Source organism: Meriones unguiculatus, chromosome 8 (genome assembly GCF_030254825.1).
Source record: "Meriones unguiculatus strain TT.TT164.6M chromosome 8, Bangor_MerUng_6.1, whole genome shotgun sequence".
NCBI classification, from domain to species: Eukaryota; Metazoa; Chordata; class Mammalia; order Rodentia; family Muridae; genus Meriones; species Meriones unguiculatus.
Genome location: NC_083356.1, coordinates 33,349,966 through 33,372,448, shown reverse-complemented (window position 1 = coordinate 33,372,448; position 22,483 = coordinate 33,349,966). Strand labels below are relative to the sequence as shown.

Here is a 22,483-nt window from a genome sequence, read left to right as displayed (position 1 = left end):
CATATAACAACACCTTCACAGTCCACTAGAACAGAGTGAGAAAATGCAGGCCTTGGCCTTCAGAAGGGTGTTACCCTGCCTGCCCCTTCTCTGGCCCCCCTGTCCTTCTAGGCTTCAAGCAGGGCTCTGACATCTGTATTCTGCTTCATCCAACCAACCTGTCAATGTGTCCACTTAACACACTAGGAATGTAAAGCCAAGAAGGGAGAAGCAACTTGCTGCGCAGTGTGGAACATTTTATTAGAGTTAAGCTAAAAGGCTGGCTAAGCAGTGTGACTGCAAAGCTCAAGCTCTTTCTGCTGGGCTTTGCCTCTCAGATCTGGTCTTGTGCCAGGTATCCTCTTGGGGCACAGCAGCCTCCTGCTTCAGGGAGTCCACGTGGAAAAGGGAAGGCCATCCCACCCAGTCCTGCACCTCCTAAAGAGACCACAAGTGCTATACCCTCCTTCAAGCATGCATGAAGGAGAGAGGTGTCCTCAGCCAGTATCACTTATGGCTGGAGGTATAGTGGAAGGCTGCCCAGCCAGCGGGCAAGTAAGTATTTAATATAGACATTCCCACCAGCCCCACCCTACAGCCTGTTCTGAGTATGGGGGAGGGGCGAGAGGACTAGACTGCATCTCTTGCAGCCCATCAAAGGACTTCTGAGAAGGGAGCACCGAGTTTTAGAACATCATGTTCTGGTCCTATTTGCTTTAATGTATACAGGGGTCCTTTTATCTCCTCCTAGCACCAGTGGTGAGAGGTAGATGTGGGAATGTTTGGCTGCTCTCCTTGCTCTCAGAGAGATGCCAGGGCTAGAAGGTAGGAGGGCACAGATGTTCCAGGTGTGGGGAAACACACACAGGTCGGGGCCAGAAATATCTGCCAGAACCTGGCTCTCAGACTTAGCCAGTCAGTGCTTTTTGCAAGACCTCTTCTATATAATGTCTCATCTAGACAATTTGAGGTGCAAATCTTTCCCAAAAATACTATGATGGACACAGGGGGCAAGCTATGTGACAGAGGGGCACTGTATGGTTGTGTAAAATGAGGCACAGATCTATTTCCCTTTACTCCATTTTTTTTTTTATCATTGTCATCTTCCCTCTCTTGATCCATCTTTCCCTTTGTCAGGGAACAAACCAACAGGCAGAAAAACTATATTTTGAAATTTTCAAGCATGGATGAGTACGACTATGTGTGTCTTGCTCACTGGAGTTCACGTGAAACATTATTATTCCCAGTAAAGAAAAGGAATAATCAAACCCTGAAAGTCTGAATTATGGGGTGAACTGGCTTTTCCTATTGGTGCAGATAGCAACCATTTACAAGGTCCATGCTTTGTCTCTGCATAGCTCTCCCATCATGCAGCTGGGCCTTTCTCTGGATTCAGAAGTTTCATGTCCTCTGCCAGGATGTAGAATTGCCTACAGCCTGAATGGTTAGTTCCCAAATACAAAACAGAATCCAGCCCCAGACTCCTGCTTCCTTCACTTCCTGTGCTGTTCTCTGCCCAAAAAGCTCCATGGCTTGTCCACACCTGGAATACAATCCCAGCCCCCTACCTCCCTAAGCTACAAGAATGACTCACCATCAGTGCAATAGTGCCACCATAGCTATAGAGGTAACCAATCACTCTCTGATTGGATTTAGGGCCCACTCACAAATAAGAACTCACATCTGGCCAAGAATCCATGACTAAGGAGGCCACAGGCCCTAAGGGAGAAGTTATTTCTATTTATTATTTTACTAAATAAACACAGTATCAAACTACTTTCTAAATAATTGTTTTATATTTGTAGATTAGTACATCATTCAGCCTCCATAAGAGAAACTTCTTTTTGCACTGGATGGTGGTAGATAATAATAATAATAAAAATTACAACTGGTCAAATATAGAGAATAAGTGACAATAGAGTGTTCATCTATATCACACCAAAATGCAACATCTGTCTTACACCTCTTCCCTTCAAAGGTTGAAAAATGTAGCAAAAGAGGGGGGAAGAAAACTACAAAGAGATATAGTTCATGAAGGCCAGGGGAGAAACAATGTTTTCTGGACATGGCAGGACCACTGTATTCATGAATTCATAACAGAACAGCTCTGGTAGCCTACACAGGATCAAACCAGTCAGCACTGCAGTGTGTGTGTGTGTGTGTGTGTGTGTCTAGCTGAGAAGCTATCAGCACTTGATAATTACTGAGAGAGGAAGAGTCAATTTTCTTCAGGGATGTGACCCCTGATAGGAGACCATGTTTCAGTGGATGGCCTTATACCCATTCACATAAGGGCCAAACCACTTGAACATAAATAATTACAAAGTAAGAAAACGTAAAAAGAGGGTATGAAGTTGGGAGTGGGACATGGTGGGGTGGTCCGAGGAGAACTAGAGGGGAGTGGGGTAGATATGATCAAAATATATTCTACACATACATTAAATTTTCAGGGAATAAATAAAATGTATTTAAAAATTTAAAGGATACTTTAACACACCTTGAATTCCCATGAAGGCGTAAGTTCCACCGTTACTAAAGTATTTGCTGTAGCCCTACCCTGTCTCTGCTGTGATACGTGTTGGGATTACTGGTGCATGAAGAAAAGGCCTTGCCCTGGGAAAATGCATTTTTGTCGTCAGGAAGACAGGCAGTGACATTAAAAAAAAACATATTACTCAAGCTGGCTCTCTTCCTGTCTGGCTCTGCAACATGCCTCATGGGACGCCTTAAGCCAACAGACAGGCCCAGGGGCTTGCACCAGCTGTCTGCCCCCTCCCTGACCACGGCTCTCTGTGACAGGTTGCTTCTTCATTCAAATCAGGATGGGGGTGGAGCAAATGACAACTCCTTGGACAAACAGCAAACGGTTCCCACCACCTCCACACCCTCAGGTTCTAGACCACACAGCGATTAGCGAACATCATGAGTTGTTGTGCAAAGCTGAAAGGGTGAGCCTGAAGCTAAGCCTCCCCCTCTTCCTCCTCTCTGCACCCCCTCCCCCACCTACCTCTGTCCCAGCTCTGACTTTCATTATTCCCACTGTGCTCCTAGGAGAGACCAGGAATGACTTTAGCATTGAACAGCAGGGACCATCTGCATTTTACAAATGAGGAAACTGAGTGATTTTTAATGTATCACTCGATTAATAATATACCTTGTGATTTTTAATTACTCGGTCTCCACCTATTAACTGTTTTTTGTTTGTTTGTTTGTTTGTTTTTCCCGTCCACCTAGTAACTCTTTTTCCAATGCTGCCATGGGTGGGGGACTTCCTTCCCATCTCTTGTGTTCTCAGGGGTCATGCTGACACTCCTACAAGGCCAGGCTAGAGGGCTCTGGATCTCCCTGTTACAAAATGGTGGCACCCGACACTTGATATTTCTGTCTCAGACAGCAACCCACTGCATGTGTAGTCCCTGGTTCAGGCCTTTACTTGCCTCTCAGAACTTGGGGAAGAAAGACCAGAAACTTGTGGCCCCTGAAGCCTCCAGGAAGTAGGGATCCAGCAGGACATTTACTCACAAATAAGATAAAATCAAGTCCTAGATGATGCACCACCACTGTTCTCTACCCTGCAGGGTATCAAAGCAGAGGCTGAGACACATTACCAAACTTTGAGCAGAGTGCAGGGAATCTTATGAAAGAAGGGTGAGATAGAAAGATCTGGAGGGGACAGGAGTTCCACAAGGAAAGGAAAAAAAAAATCTGGGCACAGAGGTCCTTTCTGAGACTGATACTCCAACCAAGGACCATGCATGGATATAACCTAAAACCCCTGCACACATGTAGCCCATGGCAGCTCAGTCTCCAAGTAGGTTTACTAGTAATGGGAACAGGGATTGTCTCTGACATGAACTCAGTGGCTGGCTCTTTGATCATCTCCCCCTGATGGGGGAGCAGCTTTACCAGGCCACAGAGGAAGACAATGCAGCCAGTCCTGGTGAGACCTGATAGGCTATGTTGAGAGGGAAGGGGAGGAGGACCTCCCCTATCAGCATATGTGTGGAGGGGCATGAGAGGAGATGAGGAAGGGAGGGTGGGAGTGGGAGGGATCTAGGGAGGAGCTTACAGCTGGGAATCAAAGTGAATAAACTGTAATTAATAAAACAATAAATAAATTTAAAAAAAGAATGAATTAGCCAAGAACTCTCTGTAGTTTGGCCAATGGGGAAAGACTGTTAAGATGAAGGGGCCCCACAAAGAACTCCTATTAGGGGCACATTTGTCCTGTCCCCATTCAACTGACACATTTTTCTTGTTCCCTGACACAGACCAATAGAACAGGTACTTGGAGATGACAGACAGAGGAAGAGAGAGAGGAGTGGTGGCTGTGGTGGTGGGAGTGGGAGAAGAGAACACAGATAGTCAAGCTGGATGAGGGCAATGGGTACCAAGTACATTCCCTGCCTCAGGGTCTTTGCACCTACTGTTGTCTACACAGCAGTCCTCTTACCCCAGGGTCTGTAAGAAGGGCACACACAATGTCTGAGTATGTGCTGGAGACTGAATCCTTGACCTTCATGAGGATCTGTTTCATATCAGGCCTGTGGGATCAGGATAATCCGATGATGCTCAGTGAAGCAGGCTTGCTGGCAGAGCCACAGCCTGCCCTTGGGGGAGGGTGCAGTAGGGCTGGGTTGCATCTCACCAGGCTGGCATTCTGGAGTTCTGGCCTGTTCTTTATGAGATTCCTACAGGTGATCCCAGCTTCTACCCAGGCAGAATAGCTTTCTCATAGTTCTTTTTTCCAGCTGAATGAAATTCAGTTCGTGGATGGTTTAATAAGTCCTGGGTCCCCAGGAAAGAAGTGCTCAACCGTTCCCAATAATGAGTTTCAGCCTGTGCATTCCCAGGCCATGGAGGGTCTGGAGATACAAGGCTAGCCCAAGGCTCCAGCCTAGAAGCCCTGGGCAGGAGTGCCAAGGTTTGTGATTCTCAGGATATTTCTTTGCTAAGAGCCAAAGGCCTGGAAACAAAAGGGATCACTGCCAGGAGACCTGTTCCCCTGCTCACTGCTGCTCATCTCAGAGACAAGATTTGTCACACTTCAGAATCAGAGGGACACTCTAGTGCCACCATCTCCCTGCAAAGTCTGAGGTTCACAGGGTTCACTGAGAGGACGATATAATTTGCTTCCATTTTAGGACCAGGCCTGACTTGAGAAGAAAAGTCATCAGTCCCAGGCATTAGGCCATAGGTCACCAATTCCAGGAACAAGACTATAAAATTCCCTACCCAAGGAACAGCCTGGAGATAACCACAAGAATAGGAAAATATCTTATTCCAGGATGGGTCATCTATGCTGGGCAGCCTTACCTCATCCTGAAGTTAAACACAGGAATGCAGCCGACTACTTGGACGCAAGCCAATGAGGAACTGACCCTTGTAACTTCCCCAGAACCCACCAATGTGGTTTTTACATCACCTAACCCTTGCTAGAATCCCCTAATTTCCTATAAAAAGGCCTTCAAGCCTTTTTCTAGGGTCGCCATTTTGTAATATGGTTTGACCCCTGCATGCAGGTTATCATGAAATAAAACACTCTTGCCAAATGCATATGTCAGTGGTAGTCTCCATGCAGTGATTTTGGACTGAACCAGTCTGTAGTGACATTGAGGACCTGGGGTCCTCAACTGTTTGAGTACATTCCTTGTAGGAACTGGACGGTGGGTGTTTGGCAGGTGCCAACACCACCACATGTAGAAGTAGCCTTGGATAGAAGCCATGCTTGCCAGCTGCGTCTATACCCCTCTAGCTCCAGTCTCTGCCTGCTAGGCATCGCTCCCTGAGGCTAGCACCGCACAGCAGCTCAGCCGTGCTTTCCAGATGGAGCCTTTGGCTCCACCTGGAATCATGAGGCCTGCCATAGTGATATGCAGAGGGCAGTGATATGCAGAGGGCTCACAGTCCTATCTCTGGAACACATTTTGAGAACAAATGCAAAGCAACAAAATGAAACAGTTTCAAATTGCGCTGAGTGCGGTGGAGTAAGGATGAATAAACAGCTTCCAGTTAGAGATACCTTTGTCCTGCTCCCATTCAATTGTCTGGTTTTTTTTTTTTTTGTCCCCTCCCAATCCTAAAGGCACTTGGAGATGACAGCAGAAATAGAGAGAAGTGGTTGCTTCGTTGTGGGAAGTGGGGGAGACTGAACACACAGAAAATCAAAATGGAAGAAAGCTGTGGGTACCAAGTACATTCCCTATCTCAGGGCCTTTGCACACACTGCTGTTTTCATAGCAGTTTTCTTACCCCAGAGTCTTGTTCTCTGCATTTACTTTGTTATTTTGTGTCTGTGCAAGTACACATATATGTGCAGGTGCTTGAGTGTGTATACAGGTATGTACAGGTGGAGGCCAGGGGTCGATGACATATGTCATTTTTGCCAGGAGCCATCTACCTTGTGTTTTGAGACAGGAACCTTGTTTACCAATTGGGCTATGCTGGCTGGCCAGCAAGAACCCCAGGGATTTGTCCCCTGTGCTGAGGTAGCAAGCATGTGTCACTCACTATACCCAGCATTTGAAAATGCGAGTGTCAGAATCAGATTCAGGTTTCCATACCTGCGAGGTACAGAAACTCTTTACTGACTGAGCCACCACCATAACCCCCACTGCATTTGTGACTTTGCCCAATGGCTTTTCTGGCCACTGGAAAGTCACCTTGCTCTCACACCCCGCTGTCCCCGCCCCCCCCCAGCTCTGTAGCCTTTCCCCTCTTGCCTTAACCATGAGATAACACTGCACCGCAGCTCAAGTTACTTGTTTTTCTGTGTGTCCCCTGTTGACCTGTGGGATTGGAGCTCACCAGGCTGCCAGGGCCCCCAGTTGTGTACAAGTGACTTGAGATTCAGGAGAGCAGGCAAGTCTGGGAAGCGGGTTCTTCCTGCCTGGGCCTCACAAGGGCTGGGAGATCTCAGTCTTCTCAGGTGCTGAGACTTCACAGGGACGAGGAGCTAGCTGGTCAGACAGCAGCATCACCTGGAGCAAGCAGCCTATGACCTTGAGACGTTAAGTCTGGGTTTGGTCTTTTCTGGTTGACCCTGGCTGAGCAAATTATCAGTTTCAGGGAGGGACTTCCTCTGGCTTTACCAAAAACCAAACAAGCGAAAACAACCACACAGTGTAACTGTCCAACCATCCAAGACTGTGTCACTGGAGGGTGAGAGGTATCTGTGGGCACCTCTGTGGTGGAGGCAGGATATGACACAGTCACGAGGAGGAGGCACCCGGCCCTTGTGTGGGCTGAGTGTTCCGCTTCCTAGAGGGCCGGGTCCTCAGAGGGTTCTTTTTGGGAGTTGGATATACTGACAGTTACCCAGGACTCATTCAAAACCAGGACACTGGAGCTCTGGAGTTTCCTAGCCACCTACCAGCTCCCCCACCCCACACCTCCTGCCCCTATTCAGTTCAAGGCCCCAAAGCTCCTTCCTGTAAGCCCACAGTTCTGCACGAGGTCACCAGATCACGAAAGCCACAGCCCAACCTTTGGCAGAGGACATGATCAGTACAACACTGGCCCAGACAACTCAGAACACAGACTCTAGAGTCAAGGAGAACGGATTGCTTACCGGCTGTGTCGCATCAGTGGAGTTCCTTAACCTCTCTGAGTCTCAGTTTCTTCATCTGAAAAACAGAAACAACGGTTCAGCTTCACTGGCATGAGAGTGGATGCCTGTAGGACCAAAGAGAGGGTCCCTGCAGTTTGCACAGCTCAGCCTTACACAGCAAACACGAACTCTGTAAAGTGGACTGACAGCGCTGTGAAACTGTGCAGTGCACTCACACTCACACAAGTACTTAAACAGCATTGGGCAGAGCTGAGAGAACTGTACGTCTCGACTTCCTGCCCCAAACTGAAATAGCACAGTTCCGGAGCCCAGGTCTCTAAGACCAGTTTCAGTTCCAAAATATTAAATATGGAACACCTGCCCCAGAGTCTGAACTACCTGGGAGTCTGGCAGGTCCAGCTCCTTCCCACTCCTGGGGAATGAATATGGCTGCAAGTAGACAGGGCAGCAGGGAATAGCCCTTGCCTGCAGGCCCACGGATACGGGCTGAGCCCAGCACATATTCCAACCTCAAGGAGGTATCTGGTTCCCAGGGAGGGCATCGAGAAGAATGTGAGTTGACTTTGGGGACCATGAGGTCAGAGGCAGGGCTGGAGCTCAGGTCTCAGGTCAAAGGCCATGACCGCTGATCACAGGCCCTGCTGCAAGACACTGTAAGGGTCTCAGAACTGGTGAGAGACAGGTTGTCCTTTTGGATAAGAGATTTATTAGGTGGGTCTGAATACTACAGAAACCCAGCGCGAGAGTGGGGAGAAGCTCTTACAGTTTTCAGAAGTGGGGGAGGGATTTCCCTGCCATGTAGTTGGTGAGTAGCCCCACTGTGTGTGCCGGCATTCAGGTAGTCTCTGATTCCTCGGGAACAGAGGCAGGCAGAAGTTCTGCCCTTGACTTAACGTGTGTCCACCATGAGGGAGATGTGACTCGCAGCCCCTTTGCTTAGGGTCTCAATAAACTTCCTTAAAGGAAGACAGAGTCAGACTCGCAGACTGGTGGACTGTCCCAGTGCCTATTATTTTCCTACAGCAGTGGGAATCACAGAGCCAGCTGAGCATGGAGGCCACTGCAGGTGAACGTGGCTTGAAAGGCCCTGGCCCAAACTTAACAGTCATAGGTCACACTGGGGCAGGAGGCAGAAGGAAGCTCTGACTCCAGACCATTGTTTCGAGGGCAGGAAACAGGCAGCTGGAAACAGTGTTCTCACTTTATACATCTGGTGCCCGAATGATAATGAGGACATACTTCTTCTAGGTGTGGTTGAGAAGGTTTTTATTGTAGATACGAGGGAGGAGGGCACAGTCGGAGGCATCTGGAAGAGTCCAGACTGAAAGTGCCAGCAGAATAGACCAGACCATGAGAGGAGAAAGAGAAAGGAAGAGTGAGAGAGGAAGAGAGAAGAGGGGACAAAAGACCAAGAGGGCAAAGATAGTGCATAGCCAAAATGGCTGGGAATTATGTAGGAAAGAGAAGCTAGGGAAGGGAGACAGAACTCAAGGGCTGGAGAGGTTTAGGGCAGGGCTTGGGGATGAGGAGTGTTGAGAGGATCTGGGTCCACTTTGATATGCTAATAGGCACCTCAGCCAGCCATTTGTCCTAGGTTTTTTTTTTTGAGACCTGACATCGTAGAAACCCTTACTTTATATATCTGGTGCTAAAGGCCCCACAGGGTTATAGTCTTTTCTTTTTATATATATATATTTTAATCTTTTTTATTTTTTATTTTTTATTAATTACAGTTTATTCACTTTGTATCCCCCCCATAAGCCCCTCCCTCCTCCCCTCCCAGCCCCACCCTTCCTCCCCCTTCTTCTCGATTACCCCTCCCAAGTCCACTGATAGGGGAGGTCCTCCTCTCCTTCCTTCTGATCTTAGTCTATCAGATCCCATCAGGAATGGCTGCATTGTCATCTTCTGTGGCCTGGTAGGGCTGCTCTCCCTTCAGGGGGAGGTGATTAAAGAACAGGCCTATCAGATTATGTCAGAGGCAGTCCCTCTATGGAACCCACTTGGATACTACGCTGTCATGGACTACATCTGTGCAGGGGTTCTAGGTTATCTCCATGCATGTTCCTTGGTTGGAATATGAGTCCCTGGGGAGACCCCTGTGTTCAAATTTTCTGGTTCTGTTGCTGTCCTTGTGGAGTTCCTGTCCTCTCCAGATCTTACTATTTCCTACTTCTTACATAAGATTCCATGCACTTTGCCCATCAGTTGGCCTTAAGTCTCAGTGTCTGCTTTGATAGTCTGTAGGGCAGAGCCTTTCAGAGGCCCTCTGTGGCAGGTTCCTACGTTGTTTCCTGTTTTCTTCTTCTTCTGATGTCTATCCTCTTTGCCTTTTGGGATGGGGATTGAGTGTTTTAGTCAGGGTCCGCTCTCTTGATTAGTCTTAATTAAGAGAGCTGCAGCAGGGTTGTGGCCTGAATCTAGGAGAGGCAGAAGGAGAGAGGCAGTCTAGGGTCTGTGTTCTAATGGGAGGTGTACCTGTGTGTTCTAAGGCTGTTAGAAGAATTAGATGAGAGATACATGGAGTTCTCAGCATGGAGCCTGACAAAGGAGAGCTGGGGGCAGATAGATCACTATGAGTGCCTAATTATATGAGGCTTGGAAGACAGGCACAAGGGGCTGGATTGATGTTGCTTTCACACATGCTCACAGCAACTACTCTGGAAGTTCACATTGTACTTAGATGGTGCAAGGGCTGCTGGGAAGGGAAGGTTGTTATCTTGAGGCACACAGAGGGACAGAAGGGACAGTAGGGTAGGAAGGCACATGTGGGACACAAGTGCACCCCCACCCCCACACATCACAAGATCTTTTTGGGGCTAGCCTAGGAATTTGGACTGGACCACTGGTTTCCTAGAATCTGTCAAGCATCACCCTGTGGCCTTTTGCTCACACAGGGAGAGCAAGTGGCCCACCCCCATGCTGCCTTCAGACCAACGTGAAGTGTCACCACCCTTCAAGAGTGGGCTGCCAGAACTTTACACAGCACACCAGGTTCTGAGTCATTTCCAAACTCTTCCTTTGCCTGGGAAAAAAAGTGGCCACACTTGGCATCTCTAAAACAATCCACAAGACCCAAGGGACCTTGGATACCTGGATCCCAGCCAAAGAAATGCACACCTGAAACCTGCCTGCCCAGTGAAGTGACCCTCGGGGTCACTAGCTTCATTTGCAACCCAAGCCCAGCATGGCTTCTGATCAACAAGCCTAGTCTATTCCTACTTGCTGCTCAAATTTCCTCTCATATAGTACTTGCTTCACCTGAGAAACCTCCTAACCTTCTGACCACCACCCTAGGAAGCTGGCTCCCTTCCCCTAAAGTTGGGCCATCCCTGTGCTGCTGATCAGAGTGAGGGCTAGCCCTAGCTGGGAACATAGCTGTTCTACAGCTCCTCCTGCCTGGCTCTGTTCCCAGGCCCCCTGGAAACACTTCCTAGTTATAACACATGCTCTGAAGCCCTGCCTCAAGCTCTGTTGGGAGGGAACCGAGACACAGTGTGAGGCTGGTCTGAGCTGTGAGCACCAGGAAAGGAGGCCTCAGAAGTGGTGTCCTTCCAAATTCAGAGAGCTTTGTCTAGAGCAAGATCCTCAGCACAAACCTGGTCCAATCCTCTGGCTTCGTATCATGAGCCAGAAGCCAGCGGTCACCTGGCAAAGGATTACCAGGTCTCCAGTACATGCCAGGCCCCATTCTTGATCCTGGCAATAGTACTGTGAACAAAATGAATTCTCTTCTCTGGATGCTCATTGAGTCTAATCATACAAACTGGCAAACAATGAGCAGGTTTGTAGAAAAGCCTAGATTCTCTGAGGCAAGTAGAAGGATGGAAATGGGAAGCTTGGCCCCCTGCTGTGATGCATGGCATGAAATCCTTGTCTCTGGTCCAGATGCTAGGGTCTTTGCAGCATCTGCCAGCAGGCTGATCTGTCAGCTGGCATGCAGTGCTTCAATGCTACTGGCTTCATGCAGGCTAATTCTAATTAAAATTCAACCTTAGAATTAAAACATAGCTCCTTGGTTGCACTAATCAATGAACCAATTAGCACTACTAATTCAATAAAGTAATTTGATCAAAATTAAATATAAAAAGAGTCCCTTGGTGGCAGCAAATTTCGGGTGCTTATTAGCCTGGTGGCGGGTGACCACTGCCACAGCCCGTGTTGCTTGCTGTAGGACTCACTGTCACAGGCAGTGAGTCCAGCTCCAGTAGAAAGTGCAGACCGGGAAAGTCGAATGCCTTCGGTAAAATCCCAGTTCTCTGGCTGTGTAGCCTTTCGTAGATGACCAATTCTCTCTGAGCTGTTTCTTCACTTTTAACAATTAAACAGGACTGATACCTTGAGCTCTGGGGAAGGAAGACCCTCTGAGTCAGTGTGGGGGTCTGAGGGGGAGGATGGGGCAGGGTACCCGGAAAAACATCCTGCTGAGCTCCAGAGTGAGGCCTTCAGGAAGCACAGGAGCAGGGACCAGGAAGACAGAGACGGAGGAAGGGACAGGTGGAAGGGACCTTCGATGCATGGTGAGGTTGGCAGCAAGCTGAGCAGAAGGAATCTTTCTGTAGGTCGGCAAAAGAAGGAGTCCCTTGCCAGGTCTAGTCACCCGTCAAATTACTTAAGGACAAAAGTCTCTTCACACACCCATTTTCACATGCCTTTTCTGGTTTCCTCTGTCCTTGGGAACCTGTGTATTCTGGAGTCCCCAGGCCAAGGTCATCTTTTATGCTAGCTGTTGCTATGCCAAAATAGATTAAGTCTCAGGAAGAAACTCTCAGGGGTTTCCTGGAGACCAGCTCCACTCCCTAAGACAACAGTTCTCAACCTGTAGGTTGCCACTCCTTTGGGTTCATATGACCCTTTTACAGGCATCACCTAAGACCATCAGAAAACAAGGATATTTACATTATGATTCATAACTGTACATACATTACAATTATGAAGTAGTAAAGAAAACAATTTTATGGTTGGGGGGTTCATGACAACATGAAGAACTGTATTAAAAGGTCACAGCATCAGGAAGGTTGAGAATCATTGCTCTCATGGCTTGACGTGACGATACATGCTGTACCTGAGCCAGAAAGTAGCTCATCACTACCTTAATCTCATATGAGCAAAAGATTGGCCACACAGGTGCATGCACCTGTAGGGTGCTGGGAGATGGAGGTGAGCTGTGAAGAGGCTCACTGCTCTCAGAAGACAAGCCTGTGAGAACTTGCTGAGTACAAGGCACAGATAAAGTGTTTAGAGCCTCAGTACCGGCCTCTTTTAACTTAGAGGCTGCTTTTGCTAAAATGTTCTGACTCTTCACTTGGGTCCACATGCAGACACATCTGCCTGCATTCTGCAATGGCTTCTTTTTCTATGGGACACCCTATGACTCCTGACGCTCAGTATTTTAATTATTCAAGGAGTTTCCATCTAGTCTAACCTCTCTATCTCATTTTCCTTTAAGGACATAGATATTTGGGTCAGGACTTGTGGTGGTCTGAATGACGACGGTTTCAGGGAGTGGCCTTGTGGAGTAGGTGTGGCTTTGTTGGAAGGAAATGTGTCAGGGTTTTGAGGTCACGGATGCTTTTTTTTTTTTTTTTCTGAGACAGGTTTTCTCTGTGTAGCCTTGGCTGTCTAAGACTCAGTTTTGTAGACCAGGCTGGCCACAAACTCACAGAGATCCACCTGCCTCTACCTCCCCGAGTGCTGGGATTATAGGCTGGTGCCATCTCCGAGCGAAGTTACAGATGCTTAAACCAGGCCAGTGTCTCAGGGTCTCTTTCAGCTGCCTGTGGATAGAGATGCAGAACTCTCAGCTACCTCTCCAGCATCACACCTGCCTGCATGCCACCATGCATCCAGCCATGATGACAACGGGCTGAACTTCTGAATTGTAAGTCAGCCCCAATTAAATGTGTTCCTTTATAAGAGTTGCTGTGGTCAGTGATGTCTCTTCACAGCAATGGAAACCCAAGCTAACAGAGGACTGTAGCTCAGTTGGTAGAAGGCTTATCTAGCTTTCTTCAAGCTTTGGGTTTGACCTTCACCATCCCCCACACAGAGCACGGTGGACCACACTTTTAACCTCTGCTAGGATCATCACAAATTCAAGGTCACGCTAGCCTACAAAGCCAAGTTCAATGACAGCCTGGGATAACTGAGATTTATTCTCAAATTAAACAAAACAAAACAAATGGAGGCAAAAAGATAAGTCATGGCGCTAAACCTGCAGTCACCTTGAGTTCCAGGAATAGCAAGGCCTATGGGCAGACAGCCCACCCTCAAGAATGAGAGCAATTATCTATGAAGGAGAAACTGCACCCAGGAACAGCTCATCTGGAAAAAAACAGATTTGTCCCCTTGGGCTAGGATGGTGAAGGCAGTGAAGGCAGAGATTAATAATGTATCGATCACCTTGTGTGACTGAAGCTGAGACAATGATGAGTGGGATTACATCTTAGACAGGAGTGAAGCTCATACTAGGACCCCTGAAGAAAGCCAATTTGGGAGTCACTGGACCCCTCCATCTGTTTCTCTCCCAAGATGCATTGATGAAATCTCCCTGCTTTTCAGCTTTTCTCACCCCTTCCACAGGTGTGTTGTGATGGGGCTGAGTTGAGACTCTTGGAGCTGCCGAGGACGGGGCAGTGGGCCTCAAATTGCAGTTGCTCTCTGAGAAAAGCAACTGTCATAAGAGTGCAGTAAAGGTGCCTAGGTTTGCATCAGCACAGACAGCCTCCCATGCTGAGCACAGCCATACTGCCTGAGAAAGGGCAGGGACTCGAGCATGCAAAGAGCATGAAGTGGCCAGCTCCCAGGACTTTATCTCTAAGTTCTGGCAGCAAGCTTTCGAACTGGGATTTGAAGGGATAAACGTAAATGCCTATCACCATAGAAGAGAAAGGGTGACGAAGTGTAAGCCTTTCCATTTCCTTCTTTAATCGCCAGCATTCTCTCAAGCACCTGGATTAAACCTGGATGCCTTGCCAGTGTGAACTCATCTCAAGAATTTGAAAAGGTCCACAAACACCTTTTGAAAATTCTCATCAAGCTAACATTTGCTAGGACAGAAATGCAAGGCTGGGGGCGTTGAGGGATTGGGTGAATGACAGTTGCAGAGATAAGGGTGTCTGACATCTTAAATTCTTGCAAAAACAGCAAGCAAGAGTAGAATGGGACTTTTCTGGTTCACCTACCAGCAGATGAATGCTTATACTTACTGATTACCTACTGTATACCTAGTACTTTCTGTGCTAGCAAATGTTAACTACTTAGGTGTACCCCGTTTCAAATGTCATGTGGATTAATCCATCAACTCTTGTAGAAGAGCTGAGGTTAAGTGACTTCCTGTCATCTCATGTCTAGACAAGCACAAAGACGAAGCTCCTTGTTTTGGATCACATAACTTCAAGTGGGCAGTCCCACTTCCTGAATTCAGGTCTCCTGGCTCAGGAGCTGATGTCTACAGACACATATGACACTACGCTGCCTCACTTCACCTTTGACTCTGACTTTCTGTGCGGTTGACAGTCCCCTTCATTGTAACAAGATGTTCTGGAGACCAGAAAGCTGAAAGGGTTCCCCAGGTGGGGACCATGCGGGCTCCACCTAGCTCTTCAAGCCTGTTTCTTTGGCTTGTCACTAGGTCACCGAGCTTGACAAGGCCAACAGGGAAACAGCCACCCAGAGAAGTGTCTGAAAAGCCAAATTAGGTTTTTCAGTTGACAATAATTGGTGAAACCCTGGCTGCAGGAACATCACTGGAGCTGGGTCAGAAGGGAGAGGAGGTGTTTGCAAGCTATAATAAAATTTTCCTACATTCTTTAAATCAGACTAGAAATTACACAGGGTGCCTGTTGTATATAGCAGTTTCTTCTGAGATCAGAACATTCCATTACTCCTTCATAGAGGCTCAGTAAAGGACTCAAAACAGTGTTAGGAAGTCCCTGAAACTGACAAGATTCACCAGGTCCCTCTCTCCCCATGAGTGTATAAACATTAAAGACTTCACATTTGACTCAGACCTTTGGTACCACTGACAGTCCCCTCCATTGTAACAAGAGGTCATGGAGACCAAGAAGAAAACAGTGATTCCCCAAGATGGGGTCCATACAGGTGCCACTCGGCTCCTAATCCTTCTCTGGTTTGTCAGCAGGCAGAGTGAAAGAAACAGCCACCCAGAGAAGCCTCAGCAAAGTCAAATTAGGTCACTCTCAGACAGTCCATGGCACAGGGAGAAGCAGGGTCCAGCAGAGCTGCCTGGAAGAGGCTTAGACCAACTGAGCCATCGGGAAAAGATACTCTCCAACCTGTTGAGCTGCTTGCAGGCTCTGCAGTGTGCTCCAGGTTCCCAGCTTTTATAGCTGTCATCTAATCTGCTTTGGTAATATAGCTGCCTTTGAGACATTTCTGTTATTATAAATAACCTCTCACCCATATTCTTGGCAGCAACTCCAATAAAACTCACTGGGGTCGCCAAGCTTGACTTTGTTGTTACCTGTTCTTTGGTCTGTTGATGGTTCCATGTTGTGTATGTTGTGTCTCCCAACAGTCTGTCTCACAACAGTACAGGAAGGGGCTGGAGGGGCTGGTGACTTCCATGGAGGTAATGACATGACACCTAGACACATGACACCTGCACAGCCATTTTGACCACACCCCCAGGTGTAACACTGTGATCCTGGACAACCCTGTTGCTGCTCACCTTGCTCCTCTATCCTCCCCAGGGCAGACAGAATGTTCAATCTGAGGCTGTTTCTCCCACGGCCTGCTGGAGGGATCACCCTCCCTCTGGGGGAACCCACACTCTGGCCAGTGGAAAGACAGTACCTTAGGCCACATCCAGAGCCCTGTCACCACCAAGGCCTCCTAGAACCACCTTCTACACTGAATGAAGGCCCAGCTTTGAAGTGTGAGAAAGTTCTTACAGGAAGCTCCTTCTCAATCATTTCCTGCTGGTAGAATTCTAGGGTTGGAAGGGACTTGAATAAAAGTAGCCGAATTAACCCAGCATTTCATGCTACATTCTCCTCCAGGAAGGCTTTGTGACTCCTTGGAGGTCTTCTGGCAGAAGCTTTGAATATAAATACATCCCTGCTGTGATGCACACCAGCCCAGAAGCACAGCCAGGACTGCAAAGCCAGCCAGGTCTAGAAACTCTCCCCTGCTCAGCTGTATTATGGGTCAGGTATTCCTGCTAGTTCTCAAGAAAATTCTCCCTGCTCCTTTAACCTTTAGTTTGCAGGTAAAGAACCAAAGTTCAGAGAGGTGGAGGCCTCTGCTTACAACTGTAGAGCCTGTATGTACTGGAGACATCAGAGGTAGGCTTGCTTGCAAACTGGACTTCAGCGAGCAGTTGAATGTAATCTGTCCAGCTGACTTGTGAAGGACAAGAAGAAGTGGGTGAGGTGGGAGGAAAGCTGAGGCCAGGCAGAAGGAGGAGAAGGCAAGGGACCTTCCTCAGCTATTGGAAAAAGGCGAACAAAGACAGAAGGTGACATCCTGTGACACTTATCTGTGTGGTGGAAATGAGAAGGCACTGGGATGCCGTGTGCAGGCTGTGATGTATTCTTGTGATCTCATCCCTACTAATGGGAGGGAAAGGCATCAGCCATGGAGAACCCCCTGGAAGTACTACGACATGTTTCATACAGGCTTGTGAAATACCCCAGAAAAATTCCACTTGGGAGAATCCCAGAGCTGCCCAAATTATCAAGCAATCTCCTGGAGGCTGTCAAACATGTTCAAACAACACAAATGGTTGTCTGTAAAGAATTTACAATAGCATTCACATTGTACTGCTATGACACCATTTACAATAGCATGGGACTATTGTATTACCATCATCTATTATGGTGTCAATGCTGCAAGGAGTCAGGAAATAAGGAGATGGCCACCATCCATTGTCAGTAATAATGTCTGGGAAGGTAGGTGTAGGGCACACATCTAGAGCTGAAAAACTGAACTAGCTGAAGGACTGTTACTGCTTACTATCATATTTGGGGACCTGGGTGTGGGTCTCCATAACTTCACCTATTTATTCTCCATTCATTCCATCTATGATGACTGAGCCCTTGCACTGGGTCAATGGATGCCCTAGGTTCAGGAGGGCCACAGCAGGGACAAAACTGACCTTAACAAGAAAAAGAAATTCTAGGAGAGGTAGAGAGTAAATAAAGGCAACAATTCATAGCTGGTTGGATGTCTCTAAGATCCTTGAAGAAGAATGCACAATAGGACAGGAAACAGGGTTCATAGGGGTAGGTTCATGGGAGGACTGTTTTGTGGTTATTTTTCAGGGAATTCTATCTTGCTGGAGGTTGCCCCTTTCTTGGCATGGCAGCTCTGTGCCCAGACACTTCCAGGTCAGCCTTCCAAAAGCTCTGAGTCATCCCAGCCCTAAGACAAACCTGATCTGATCATGAGGACTCATACAGCTGCGAAGTCATCAATGTAGGATGCTGAGTCAGATCCCATCTCTGCCTTTGCTTAGCCAGGAACACCTAGAGTCTGGTCCCTGCTCAGCACAAAAGAGCCACAAGCCTCTGCGGGGAGGCCTGTTCCTCACCAGGTCTGCTCTACCACAGCCTTCCATCTGGCACAAAAGAACAGTCACCCAAGTGTGAAAAGCCTAGAAAATGGCTTTCCCTTTCCATCCTGAAAATCTCCTAAGAATCTATTCAAGGAAAAAAAAAACCTCGATGTACCATCATCTTTGTGTGCAGAGATTTTTATCATCATATCATTTCAGTGAGCATCACGCCAGAGTGCTTCTACACTTGCTGCCGCAAGGAAATCATCAGCCATGGGGTGAGGCGGTGCATGAAACAGGCTTCCATCCCAGCACTGAGAAAGCAGAGGCAGGAAGGCCAGGATTTGAAGGTTAGCTTCCGCCACACAGAGAACTTGAGGCCAGCCTGGGATATGAAAGATTCTGCCTCAAAACAAACACAGACAAAGATGAAAAAGAAAGGAAAACACGATCGGGTGGGTAAGTCACGGGCACAAATGTATTATCAGATGCACTATGGAACATGCAGCATTGTCACACTTCAGAACACACCCGGAGTTTCCAACAGCACTGGACGTATCTGCTGTGTTGCACAATCAGGGAGCATGAAGAAACTATTACTGAACCAGAATGCCAGAGAGTCAAAGAGTGTGAAAAATGGGGACAGGCAGGTACTTCCTGGGACAGGCAGCCATGGGAATCCAGGTGTCTATTGTTTTATTTTTGTTTCTTGAGCTTTCATAGTTTTCTTAGCTTTGCAAGATTTGCCCACACTTTCCTGACAGGAAACAGACTGTCTAACTAATTTAAAACACTGGAAACGGGTGGTGTCCAGGGCTGGGCGGCGGGGTACAAAGAGGGTGAGAGGGTCTCCATTCTCAAGACCTTGTCCTGAGACCTCAGGTAGACCTGAGACCTGTTGGGGGTATAGGCAACCTAGGAGCCACTTCCCCAGTCTCAGCTTGAAGTAGATCGAGCTCAGAGCAGTGACAGACACCGGAGGAAGTTGAGCTGAGGACAGGTGTGTGAGAATGCTGTCCCAGCAAAACTTAGGAATCAAAATCACCGAAGCTGCCTTGTGACAGCAGCTAGAGAATTGGGGAGACCAGCTCAACTGGTGTTTCTAAATTCCAACCCCAAACCCCACCAGACAGACTGTGCTTCCAGAGCACATAGGTTCCTTCCCTATTTGCAAAGTGGGGTCGCTGGGTAGGGTGTAGTCTGATGGCCTGCTGTCTGTCCTTGTATGGATGTCCTGGGACTGAAGGTCAGAGTTGAAAACCTCAGGCTCAGAGGAAGCAGTTATCTACCATATCATCTAGGGCAGCACAACAGGCATGAGGCAGAGCACAGAAAGGCCCATCTACCGTTTCATCCAACTCTTGTGGTACTTTTAAGGAGTGCTTGAAACCTGGGTTCAAAATCCCACCAGAGGCCCTGGTATCTTGGTAGTTATCTTTTGGGAGCACAGTTTCCCTTATACTACTATAGTGGGTATGCCTTCTCTCCACTTCCTGGCCACCCATGAACTGCTCTGCTCTATTGCTCTTCTCACCATGATAGACTGAACTCTCTGAGCCCAAATAAAGCCTTCCTACTTGAAAATCATCTCCCTTAGGTCATTAGGTCTTTGTCATAAGCAAGGGCAAACAAAGATGGTCAATGTGAATGACCGTAAACCAGCTGACAGCAGGTGATTATCAGGGCCTCGGAGAGGCTCAGGTTCCTTCTCCTTTGAGACTGGGATCCAATGTGTGAGTTTGTGACCACAGCCTTGGGCCAACTGGTAAGGCAAATGACTCCCAGCAAGTGCATAGCTGAGCAGTGATGGTTCTGGAAGTCCACCATGCGTAGGGGATTTGAAGGGAAGATGAAAGAAGTGACACAGCTTTGAATCACAGACTAGATATCATGTCCATCCATCCAGTCTGAGGTGTTCTCAGTGTTCCTGGCCAAGGAAAAGAAGCCTTGAACTGAGGATCTGCGCTGTCTAGAGACAGGGCAGGTTTTTTTTGTTTTGTTTTGTTTTGTTTGTGTGTATGTGCGTGTGTGTTTGCAGACAGGTGTTGCAGAAAGATCAATTCCTCGAGCTGAGCCAGTTCTTTCTGCAATGCCTGTCTGCAAACACAGAAACGCTGCCCAGCTTTGTCTCTAGACAGCCCACATCTTCAAAGTCAGCGACCTCTCATTACCACTCAGGGCAAGAGGTGGGAAGGAAGAGAGAACTGATGGGGACTCTTAAGGCTCCCTAGCCATCTGAAGCCACCAAATTCCCACGGAGGTCTCTGAATTCAGTTTGTCAGATTGCATGGTTGCTTCAACTTGTCCACAGCCTCTTTTCTACTCAGACTTCTGTCTTATAACAAAGCATCTCCAAGGGCCTGGGGCCTAATGGCTGTGAGATCCTTGAGATACAATTAAAAGTCAGAGTGGAGCAGACAGAATGCTGGCCTCCAGGCAGCAGAGACTACCGTGAAGGCCTGCAATTACAGGCAAACACAAGGTCACGGACAGGACTCTGAGCAAAACCAGCCTGCCAGGGTTCCCTAGACTAAGAATTCACAGGGCTAAGAGCTCAGTGGGCTCTTGCATGGACTCTCCAGCTTAGCATGGAAGGCAGGGTCTCTCTGGTTCACAGAGGCCAGAGGGAACTACACAGAGACGGAATGAGAGAGGAAGTCATGTGTGTGGAGGGCCAAGGCTCATCCACTGTGGTACTGCAGACCCAACATGAACTAAGAGCATGACAGAGAAGGAGAGGGCCCCTGTCTTCATAGGCTCTTAAGCTGCCAGAAAGAGGTCACTTAAAAATGGCTTTCTATGTCTCTTGGGCCACAGCGAGGCAGAGGATATTGGAGGAATTGACATGGCTACATTTTCTTAGGCAGAACTTGTGGAATCTAGCATCTACAGGGGGAATCTGATAGGCAAATAGTAGCTGGCATGTAATGGGTTCTCGTGAAGGAGAGAGATGGGTGCATCTGGGGATAAGGGAGCAAGAGTGCTTGAGGGGACTGTACTTGAGAAGTGCCCCAGGATTGAGAGTGCGAGCCAGCCACTCGTTGGTGTTTATAAAAATCAGGACCCACCAGCCGGCCTCCAACAGAAAGACCTAGACATTGTCACAGACAGGCTGACAGGAAAGAAGCCCCTATCTGGAGGCTCAAGATCTACACAGGACACTATAGTCCCAGGTTGGTGAGGTGTTGGGGAAGGCTTCCACCAAAGGCCACCATGGCCTATTGACCCATCCATCTTCATCTTCTCTGCCTCATCTTCTATCAGCTCCCTGAACGCTACCCCTCTGTTCTTGAGGGACCTTCCTGGGTCTCTAGTGCTCATGATGGTCTCATCTACAACACGGCTCTGCTCCCTTGATGGCCATACTTTTAACCTACTCCTAGTCCATCAACACTCCCAAATCCTCTTTCCCCTGCCTGCCATGGCCTTTCTTAGTAACGCATGACTTTCCCCAGAAGCACTGGGGATTTGGTTTGTGCTAGTGAAGAAACTTAGTTCTATGAACCCTGCCTTCCCTCGTGGCTCTCCAGTGGGTACTGTCTACTGAGATTTTCAGTTTCTTAAAAAACCCAGCTATGTTACATGAATATGTTTTTGTTTGAAAACTAACCAAGTGTGCAATATGGGGCTGCTTCAAATTGTCCACAGCAGCTAATGTGTCTCATTCTCTGGCAGGGGCACGATTTTGCCAGCTGAAGAGAGTTTAAGTTTGGGATTCCGGGGACTCTGGAGAGCTATAAATGTGAGAGCCCTGAGAGGGTCTGTAACTGCCGCTGTTCCTCACCCTGCCTCAACCCCCACCCCTGCTGCTGATTCCTGCTGCTGCTTTTCCTAGTTGCTGACAGCTTTTGCTGTTTGCTAGTTCCTGTTGTTGGTTGAAGATATCTTGATGAAGACAGAACTTGCCCCAAGGAACTCAATGGTCCTAATTAGCAGGAAGCAGTCTAAAGAGCTCCATCCTGTCTTTCCCCTCTATCCTTCTTTCTCTCCTACCTAGTGTTGGGGGATTGGAAAGGATTGGGGTGGAGAAGAATGGTAGGTAAAAGAACAGAGTAAAAATAGTCAAAAGCCTGGCTATAGTACTGTTAGCTGAATTTGTGAGTAAACACAGCAGGGGGCAGGCACTCCAGCACAGACTATCATAGAATGTCTTCAGGCAAGTGTCACTTTGGGACCTTAACAACGGCCTCTGGGGACCTCCCTCTCTCCTCCCATGGTGCAGCTGTGTCAGAACAGAAAGGCCAGACTTGCTTCATGGGTAGAGGCACATGCACCTTTGTTCAGCTCACACTGTGGGCATCCAGGCAGAGAGCCAGCTGAGGCCCTGCGGTTTCCTGAGTGCATTTCTACTGTATCTAGGTACTGAAGAAACAGGAGCAAAAAAGCAGGGAACAGAAAGCCAGGAGCTGTCACCA

The 22,483-nt window shown here is 48.0% G+C and overlaps 1 protein-coding gene across 2 annotated transcripts in view; it reads right to left on the bottom strand.

Annotated features, from left to right (window-relative positions):
* Window positions 1–22,483, bottom strand: part of St3gal1 (ST3 beta-galactoside alpha-2,3-sialyltransferase 1) — a 71,589-nt gene that overhangs the window by 20,087 nt on the left and 29,019 nt on the right. For both annotated transcript variants that reach the window (XM_021661195.2, XM_060389328.1), the window contains exon 3: window positions 7,550–7,604. The gene's annotated coding sequence lies outside the window, so the exon portion shown is untranslated. The remainder of the gene's footprint in view (window positions 1–7,549; window positions 7,605–22,483) is intronic.